Genomic DNA, 10,740 nt, shown 5'->3' with positions numbered 1-10,740 from the left:
AGGTTACTGAGTTCTGATTTGGACCATCCTGTCGCAATACCAAATCACCTTTGAATAAACTTATCCTCTCAACTCTTATTGTTCAAAATTGATTTTGAGGATGGAAATTCAATTTCCTTGTCATGTATACCTGAGCTGTTGCATCAATTTGTCAGACCAAACCTAAAATGCAGCACTTCACGGATGGAGGAGGGACATTCTCTCTACAAAAAGTCAACCAAGTCAGAAGTTGTGAAGCTGCTGAAAAATGCAAAAATAAACACTCTTAAGCAGGAAAAGAGAAGATCCTGTTGCTTGTGGGAAATAGATTTTCTAGACGTTAGATCAGCTGGAATCATTGTCATGGACATGCCAAAAGGCAAGTGAAGGAAATGTACTGAATATTGTTGGCTCTGCACTAAGAGAATCTCAGGAAGCAGTTCACAAGAGTGCCATCCACAAGCGTGGGAGGATCAGCTCGTTAGATGCTTCGGGCAAATAAAAATGTTCTGTAGAGTTGTTTTGTTGTGCTGGAACCATTAAGCACTCCTTGCTACATGAAATAGTATATAGCCCTTCAAATGGGGCATTTAGCAATATAAATATATTTACCCTGTCCATTTAACTGTAGAGAATATGTCTTCTAAGGCACCAGAGACATCCAGAGATAGAGGGCTGCTGATATTAATAACACATAAACTTTGGGTGAAGGCATAAGGGAAGTCAGCCCTCACTAGAACTCCACTATGCAGGCACCCCGATCTCACACTGCCAGCCTCCACAACCGTGAGAAAATAAACATCTGTTGTTTAAGCATACCCTCTCTTCATAGGGATTATTGGAGCCTAGAAGAGTGCATGGACACTTTTATTATTATTATTATTATTATCTGCTATATTATCACTCCAACAGAATAGGAACTGAATTTCTTTTTGCAAGTAGGTGTTCAATAATTATTTGTTGAATGAATGGATGTTATGGCTACTATATGGAATTTTTAGGTCAAATAGGAGCAGAAGGCTGGGTGTGGTGGCTCGCTCTTGTAATCCCAGCACTTTGGGAGTCCGAGGCTGCAGGATCGCTTACACCTAGGAGTTACCAGCCTGAGCGACATAGGGAGACTCTGCGTCTACAAAAAAATTATAAAAAATAGCCAGGTGTGGTGGCTCGCACTGGTAATCCCAGCACTTTGGGAGTTTGAGGTTGGAGGATCGCTTACACCTGAGAGGTTGAAGCTGCAGTGAGCTGTGATTGCACCACTACACTCCAGCTGGGATGACAGAACAAGACTCCATCTCTCTCTCTATATATATAAATGTGTGTGTGTGTGTGTGTGTTGTGTGTGTGTAGTGTATGAGATGAATAGCAAAATTCAATTTAGTCATTGTACCCCCATGTAATCACCAATAAAAATTTTTAAAAAGCTATTTATGACCAAAAATATCTTCTATCAAGCGGTGGTGCTATTACATGAAACGCCATTTTGTTCTGCTGAGCACGTGCGTAGGTCTGGGAGTTAAAAGGTAGATGGAGCAGGAGAGAGGTAAAGCACTAAATGCCATTAAGTAAGAAAAATCTGGAGTTCCTATGAGAAATTTTTGAAGTCGGAGAGGTACGGACAGGTAGGAACGAGAGAAAAAACCCAAGCAAACTAGCAAAAGGCTAGCACCGTCCATATAGAAATCACTGACTGACTTTTTAAGAATATTAATGTCTAAACACAATCACATCTCACATTATTGGTGAATATGCATTGCATGCATTTCCTCAAACCATCAGTGAAGTGTGGTACAATGCAGAAATCCCATGTGTGAACAAGTTTTGTTTTGTGGGGGGAGAGGGGAGTCTGGTGGTTGGGAAAACTAAGGAAGGGGCTCAATTCTACCTTGGGCCTTTGTGGTATGAAAGAAAGAGACCATAACAGCTACTGTGAGAGAACTCCTAAATGCAACCAATTTGGCTGAAGCAGAGATGTGGGGCCTGGTGTGATCAAGGATTCATAAAAGCTTTGGAGAGAAAGCAGAACTTTTCACAATCTGATGGGGATTGCAGCCAATTTTATTTAGCCCTCAGGAAATAGGGTGAACCCAGTTGACCCCAGGGGAAAAAAATCCCTATCTCAAAAACAATAAAAATCTTAACTAAAGTTTAATATGATAGCAACCAGAAACAACGCTTCCTGTTGTCCTCAGACAACTGAAAGTTCATATTCACACACCCAAATAACCACACCCCCAGCCCCTGCACCGTGCAAGTGAACAGTTTCATTGATAACTTTGGGGTCTGTTTTGATCTCGGAGATGAGTTAACTGCAGAGAATGACTGGAGTGGATTTTATGAACATGTATTTTATAAATGCATATGTGTAACGATGAGGGAACCTGAAGAAAGTAGAAACAAATAGTAAAACCACATGGGAAGAATTCCCGCAGAACATGAGAAACAGGACTTGACTTAATGAATAAAATAACAGATGGCATCTTATTTTTTACTGGGTGTGTAAAGAATGAGAACCTGAAATGCAGGTTTGGTTATTCAAGTGAATTAATTAGTAAAGGAGATTTACGGTTTTGGAAGAATCAACAGTCATGGGGGGGCAGGAAATGGTTATAAGCGACTTTTAGATTCTGTGTTTGGGTGACTAATGACAAATATAGCATAGTAAACCGTTGGACCATATCATGCAAACAGCCTGTGTGAATTAATTTTGCTTTGCTTTGTCTTGCTGGGGAAATTAGAAGGCTTAAACAAAGTAGAGAGAAGACATCTATTGGATTGTCCAAAACAACTGTAAAATTTTGGCAATGTGGTATCCATACTAGGCAACTACAACTTATTTGTCTTATTTGATTTAGATACCCAAGGAAGTACAGGGGTACTCTGAAATTTACTTAGAGATACAAATCTTCAATTATTCACAAGCTGGCAGCACAGGTCTTTAAGTCTATTGTCCTTGTATTTCCCTAGAACACATCATCTTGGCACCAGATCTGCTTTACCTCTCAGAAGTTTAGAACAAACTTCTATGAAAGGCAGGACTTTTAACACTCCCTCACTGTGGGGTGTTTAAAAAGGCTAGGATGGGGAGAAAAATGAACTGCTCAATAAGTAGTACATGGAAGAAAGGTCTGTGTTGAATGAAGGGAGGTCTAGTCATTAAAAAAGAAAGAGAAGGCTCAAGCCACAGAGTTTTTATCGTGTGCCTCAGCCACTGGGAAAACAGTTTCAGTGTAGTATTATACATGGAATGTTTCCTTTTAGAATCAAAGTTCCCACAATAGAACATGTGTGACAATACTAACTAAACACTACCATCTGGTGGCCAGTTGTGAGAACTACAAAAGCTGGCAAAGTGCATAAAAAAACACCGTGAAAGAAACGCGATAATTAATGAAAAGATGTTTAATTTTCCCTTGGTATCAGGGAAAATAATTGATCACACTATATAGTAAATGAAGATACGTGTATCAAGTGCTGCTATTCTCAATTACTCTTAAAACTTAGATGAGCTTGCAGGGAGTCTCAAGTGCATGTTTTGCTGTTTATAGCACTAGTCTAGAGATATTTCCCCCAATGACAAATAGGCTGTAAAACATAAAATCCTTTATGAAAGTGATAAAAATACAGTCAGTATGAGGATTTTGCTTCCTCTTCCCCTCCCCACGCCCACCCCCCTACTATCCCTCACACCGAACACCTCTCACAAATTGCTATTGTATAGCTGGCATAGCTGCAGGAGTAGAAAGAGTGAGCTCACAGTCAGAGACGCTGAGTGGCGCCCTTGTTCCATACACCTCTGGCTGTTTGAGCTTAGGTTAGTCATTTAACTTTTCTAACACTCACTTTCTAAAAATACACAAACATGTAAATTGTTGCTCTTTCAGTCTCCCTGGGTTCAGGGGAAAATACAATGTGTACAAAAATGCATTGTAAATGCAAATGTGCTATACAAAACTGCTATTAGTTTAAAAATCTCTAAGTGAGGATGATGAGGATGTGAATCTGATATTTGAAGGTGCTAAACATTTATTTTTAATTGTTTTCAAAAAGCCATTTTTCTTAATATTGTTGATTTCCTGAGGAAAGTATCTTTGATCTGAGTTGAACACTTGGGTGAATTCTCAAGTTTATCCTGCCCCCGTGCATGCAGCAAAGGAAAGCTCATTATTTGTCCAAATTTTTACATTGAATCAAAGAAGAGACTGAGAACAACTGTCAGAGCTTGAGTGTTGAAATTTATCATTCTAGGCCGGGCGCGGTGGCTCACGCCTGTAATCCCAGCACTTTGGGAGGCCGAGGCGGGCGGATCACAAGGTCAGGAGATCGAGACCATGGTGAAACCCCGTCTCTACTAAAAATAGAAAAAATTAGCCGGGCGCAGTGGCGGGCGCCTGTAGTCCCAGCTACTCGGGAGGCTGAGGCAGGAGAATGGCGTGAACCCGGGAGGCGGAGCTTGCAGTGAGCTGAGATTGCGCCAAAGAATCCTATTGAGCTGTTAATGTTTTCCCAGTAGTTTCGAAAGTAATGTAAACCCACGAATCTAAATTATAAAATGGCTACAGGTAAACCATGCAACCAAATTTCACTTCATATTTCATTATTCTAAGATGCAAGGGCAGAACCTAAAGAAAGGGTGAAATAAAATGGACTTACTGACACCATCATTATTTGAGAAAGAGTTGTTTCCTAGGTATATTTTAGGAACTTATCTGGTAATATCTATCTAACTCCTAACTTTACGAGTGGGGTGGAATTGATTCTTTTTACAAGATTAGTGAAGTTAGAAACAACTAGTTTCTAATTGATTAAATGTAACCTATTTTCAAGTAGTTCCATGTGACTGAAATCAATCTGTTTTATTTTCCAAACCAGTGGAATAGACACAGAGTCATTACAATCAGAATGGCATGGCATTGTTACAAATCTCAGTGTTAAAGCAATACTTCTGTTTTTATGTATAATTATTTTATAATGGAAAATGTCCCTCAGAATCAGATGACTTGTTCCACAATGAATCATCTACTCCAAACAACTCTGTTCCAATAATTAATTACAAGAACAACAAACTTTTACCCACCAGATCCTTATGGTAAAGCTAACTTGAGACAGGAAAAGCAGAACTCAGCAGAGTTCATTATTTTTCATTTCTAGATCAGAACAAGTTTATCTCAGACTACAAATAAAGTTCATGCTTTGTGTAACATGCAAACGACAATTCATTATATTTTCTTGTTTCACAGAGAAAAATTCAGAAGGAAAACATCCACAGGAGATACAAATAAAGAAGGGTTAGGTGTTTCTGAAAATAATCTTCCAGAAAAAAAAAAAAAAAAAAAAAAAAAAAAATAGCGGGGCTCTCTTGAAACCCATAAGGAAAAAAAAGTACTTAAGAAACTCTTAAAACATTTTTATGTGTTAGAATCACCTGGGTACTTTTGGCAATCTCTATGCCCAGATCATAGCCCACATCAATTAGAAGAGAACCTCTGGGACATGAACATCAGTTTTTTTGTTTTGTTTTTGTTTTCATTTTTTTGTTTGTTTTGTTTTGTTTTTTAAGTTCTCTAGGTGACATCAACATGCAGCCACATCCCAGAAACACTTTAGTTAAGAAATACATACTTTGAAGCTGAAAGTAATGCCTTTTGGGGGGAAAACAGTCATTATATGATCACAGATTATTTTTATAACTTCCACATTCCTTTTTTTTTTTTTTTTTTTTTTTTTTGAGACAGTGTCTCGCTCTGTTACCCGGGCTAGAGTGCAGTGGTGTGATCTTGGCTTACTGCAACCTCCACCTCCCAGGTTCAAGCGATTCTCCTGCCTCAGCCTCCCAAGTAGCTGGGATTACAGGTGCACACCACCATGCCTGGCTAATTTTTGTATTTTTAGTAGATGTTACATGTTAGCCAGGATGGTCTCGATCTCCTGACCTCATGATCTGCCCGCCTCAGCCTCCCAAAGTGTTGGGATTACAGGCGTGAGCCACTGCACCCAGCCCCCATATTCTTATAAGAGCAAGAAACAAGAACTCATTTTATCCATATGTAAGCTGTGAACAAAACACACGCAGCTGAGAAGCAGGGGCTATAAGGATGAAATCAATGGGCCAGCAGAGAATACAGGGCATGAATTCAATAGTCCCTGCAGTACTTCCTGCTAGGCAGTGCAAGGAGATAGACAAATAGTGGCCCGATGCCTTTAATAAGCTGACAAATAGTCGGGGCCACCAATATGTAAACAAACCACGAAGATAGAAACCATGCTCCAAATGGGTTCCAAGCAGAGTTGTGGTGTAGGACCAAACAAGATAATAGATGCTAATGATTTAGGAAGGTAAACACGACAACAAGAGTCAAATCTCTACCTGGCTGATTCCAAAGCGTTTGAAAACGCAAATGCACGAATGACCAGAGGAATCCTCACCAAGGGAGTATGGGACGGGAATATAAACGTGACTTGATTTGCTGGCTCTAAGGCAGTGGTTCTCAAAATGTGGACCCAGGACTGCAGCATCAGCATCACCTGAGAGCTCATTAGAAGGTACATAATTGGATCCCACCACAGACCTACAAAATCAAAACTCCTGGGGATGGGGCCCAGAAACTCCATTTTTTTCTTTTTTCAATTTGTCTCTGTCACCCAGGTTGGAGTGCAGTGGCGCGATCTTGGCTCACTGCAACCTCTGCCTCCTGGGTTTAAGCGATTCTCCTGCCTCAGTCTCCCAACTGACTGGGATTACAGGTGCACACCACCACGCATGACTAATTTTTGTATTTTTAGTAGAGACGGGGTTTCACCATGTTTACCAGACTGGTCTCAAATTCCTGACCTCCAGTGATCCACCTACCTTGGCTTCCCAAAGTGCTGGGATTACAGGCGTGAGCCACCGTGCCCGGTGCCTGGCCCCAGCAATGAGTTCTTACAACCACTCCAGGGGATTCTGGCACTCCAGGTAATTCTAGTGCATCCTAAAGTTTGAGAACCAGTGCTCTAAGGTTTTCCTTGAAAATAAACAAATACACGAAATTGGCCATTTTATCATCTACCTTAAAGTAGAGGGTAGGATGTATTCACTCATACTTCAACACAGACAAGATGACGTGTGCTAGGAACCATTCCGCAGGGCAGCAATCTTAGATAAGGTCTTAAAATAGGAAATAGAAAATTAATTGTTTTTAAAAATGAGGAAGTAAACAGTACTATTAATGCAAATTTGCTGACTGCAGGTACTCAAAAAATAGTTACAAACTTGCATTTCATATATAGCTTATAATATTTTAGACTTCTGCAATGACCATTTCCCACTTTATTTTTAATCCCTGACTTTTATTTATTCGTTTTCTATTTCCATAGTTTTTGGGGTACAGTGGGTTTTGTTTACACGGATACATTCGTTAGTGGTGATTGCTGATATTTTGGTGCATCCATCACCTAAGCAGTGTACACTGTACCCAATATGGAGTCTTCTATTCCTCATCTTCTCTCAATCTCTCCCCGATCCCCAAAGTCCATTATTTCATTCTAACGCCTTTATGTCCTCAGTGCTTAGATCCCACTTGTAAGTGAAAACATGATATTTGGTGTTCCATTCTGGAGTTACTTCTCTTAGAATAATGGCCTCCACTTCCACCCAAGTTGCTGCCAAAGATACTATTTGGTTTCTTTTTGTGGCTGAGTAGTATTCCATGGGGCATATTTACCACATTTCCTTTATCCACTCGTTGGTCAATGGGCAAGTAGGTTGGTTGCATATTTTGCCATCGTGAATTGGACAGGCCTGTGCATGCGGTGTTTCTCATAGAATGACTTCTTTCCCTTTGGGTGCATATCCAGTGGTAGGTTAAACCCTAACTTTTAATGTTTACCTTACTTTTAAAAATACAATCACCCACACGCAAAAATGAATAAATCATAACTCCATTCCACACTTGGATACATCTCACAAACCTACTCAAAGAAGCTAAACTCAGAAGCGTATACAGAATATTACTTCATTTCATAAAACTTAAAAACAAGGAAATCCCCCTGTTTTTGGTATCAGAAGTCCAATAGTGATTCTTCTGGGAGTGCCAATAGCATTCTGTTTCTTTTTCTATTTTTTGTTTTTTCTTTCGAGATGATATCTCACTCTGTCGTCCAGGCTGGAGTGCAATGGCACAATCTCAGCTCACTGCAGCCTCTGCCTCCCAGGTTCAAGCGATTCTCACACCTCAGCCTCCTGAGTAGCCGGGACTACAGGTGCACACCACCATGCCTGGCTAATTTTTTGTATTTTTAGTAGAGATGTGGTTTCATCATGTTGGCCAGGCTGACCTCAAATTCCTGATCTCAAGTAATCCACCCGCCTCGGTCTCCCAAAGTGCTGGGATTACAGGCATGAGCCACCATGCCCTGCACATTCTGTTTCTTAATCTAGAATACATTTGAAACAGAAGACTTTCAAAATGTATGTCATGACCCTGTGTCTATTCCACTGGTTTGGAAAATAAAACAGATTGATTTCAGTCACATGAAGCTACATGAAAGTAGGTTACATTTAATGAATTAAAACCAGTTGTTTCTAACTTCACTAATCTTGTAAGAATAATCAATCCCACCCCACCCCTAAAGTAAGTAGATAGATAGATATCACCAGATAAAAGTTCCTAAAATATAGCTAAGAAATAGTTCTTTTTCTCAAATAACGATGGTGTCAGCAGATGTAATCTACAAAATCCCTTCTATTTCACCCTTTCTTTAGCTTCTGGTGAGCCAAGTGTGTTTCCTTAGTGAAAATTCATTGACTTTTACACTTATAATTTGTGCACCTGCATTTATGTATGTTTTGATGCAAAGTTCAAAAAATATAAGAATAGGATGAATGCTATGTTAGAGTTTAAGAAGTCAGGACATCTTCACTTCCCTTTGGCATTTAAAGATGTGTCGGATGTTGGGGTACTGCCCTCAGTGAATGCTGGAGACAGGCACATCATCCAATACAGTGAACAAAGGCAAGTGCATAGGGATATTTAGTCCTTGGAATTCTAAAAATCTCAAAGAAGACCACAGGAATGAATGGTCAGTTTCTGATGATGCAAGGCAATTCATTCTGGCTTTAATAAGGCCTGGGTTAGGACAAGGCCTTCTCATCTACATTAAGAAGTAGATGAGATTGTGAACTGTTGGGCGGCCTGTGCCTGCGAGCACGTTTGCCACCTTCCTGTCTGTCAGGGTCACTCTCCTATTGAGTCTCTGCCACTGTTTCCAGCCATTCCCCAAATCTTGATTTAATACTTCCTTGCCCCTCTCCCACTGTTCCTCCCCACTACCCCTCTTATCCTCCTTATCTCCTTCCTTTTCATCAAAACCTACCTGTTCTCTGTTTTGTTATCTCAGAATCTTTGTTATTAGCCAGTTCACTAAACCACTGGGCTCCCCAGCCATGCTAACAGGCAGGTCGGAGCTGAGAAGCTCTAAGCTGGTTCTGAAACTGAGGGAGCTTCACTCAGATAGCATTCCTCACCAAAGCCGTATCTGGATTTTACGGGGGCCTGAGGACCTTAATGAAAGGGGGAACCCAGTGTTCTCCTGCCTTGGAGCAGAGGTTCTCTGGCTAGCACAGAGGTGGCACAGTATTGACTTGCTCTACCTCACTGTTGTCGCTGATGTCCCTAGACACACCCTGGGCCTTTCTCTGGAGACCTGGAAACAGTTAATACCACAGCAAGTGTCCACCTATCAAAAGGAGCAGCCTGCCAAAAACAATGTCACTTTTAGACAAGTCCTGTTTTAAGGCATAAACTGAAGGGCTAATGGAACAGCCATTGTTCTAATGGATTTTCAATGAGGTGTAAAGTTCTCAGCTGATTGATAGTCAACAAGGTGTGAAATTTTACAGAAATATTGCATTACTGTGAAATGAATATCTTTGATTCAAGTTTATTATTTCTGTTTTCTAAAAGTCAAGAAAAGTATGAGAAAGATGTCCATTAAAATTTCTACCTCCCTGTAATTAATAGGAAATAGTTATAGGAGTATATTTAATAACAATATATTATGTTTTTGAACCTTGTTAAGAGAGTGGATTTGAAGTGTTTTCACCACAAAAATGATAAGTATGTGAGGTTATACATTGAATTAGCTCAATTTAGCCATTACGCAATGTGTACATATTTCAAAACAACATATACACAATGAATATATATAATTTCTTTAAAAAATAAAATTTCTACTTTCCTTTAAATACCATTCAGAGTCAAGAGAAAGAGTATTTTTCCTTGGTTTTATCTTATGGAGAAATTTATGGAAGTGGAAGGGGACATGATAAAGGCAGGACTTTTCTGAGCTCAGTTCCATTGACTGCCCAGGTGCCCTGGAGTGATAATGACCTAGTAGCAACCAATGAGCCCCTTTCTGGCCAGCACCGTGAGATCAATGCTCCACAGCATTGGGTTCTAAGCCCAGGGATTCAGCATCTAAGCCACTTGGGTTCAATACCTCTCTTAGATCAGACAAAAAGAGGTCCTGCCTTGGGAGCCTTAGAAGGCCTACTCTTTCCCTTCTCTAGTCCTGCCCTTTCCTTTGCAGGATCCTTGGAATATGGCCACACAGAGTCCCGAACCAATGTACTTTTAGACCGTGACCTGGGAGCTCATGGCCCACATCAGCTAACAGGGGCTGTGAGGTCCCATTTCCCCCATGCTTCTTCTAGGGGGCAGACATGTCACCAGTGTGCACACCCCAATGCCTGGGGGTGGCTACCTACGTACGGTACAAGGG

This window comes from Chlorocebus sabaeus, chromosome 4, assembly GCF_047675955.1.
Source record: "Chlorocebus sabaeus isolate Y175 chromosome 4, mChlSab1.0.hap1, whole genome shotgun sequence".
Taxonomy (NCBI): Eukaryota; Metazoa; Chordata; class Mammalia; order Primates; family Cercopithecidae; genus Chlorocebus; species Chlorocebus sabaeus.
This window is presented reverse-complemented; position numbering follows the sequence as displayed.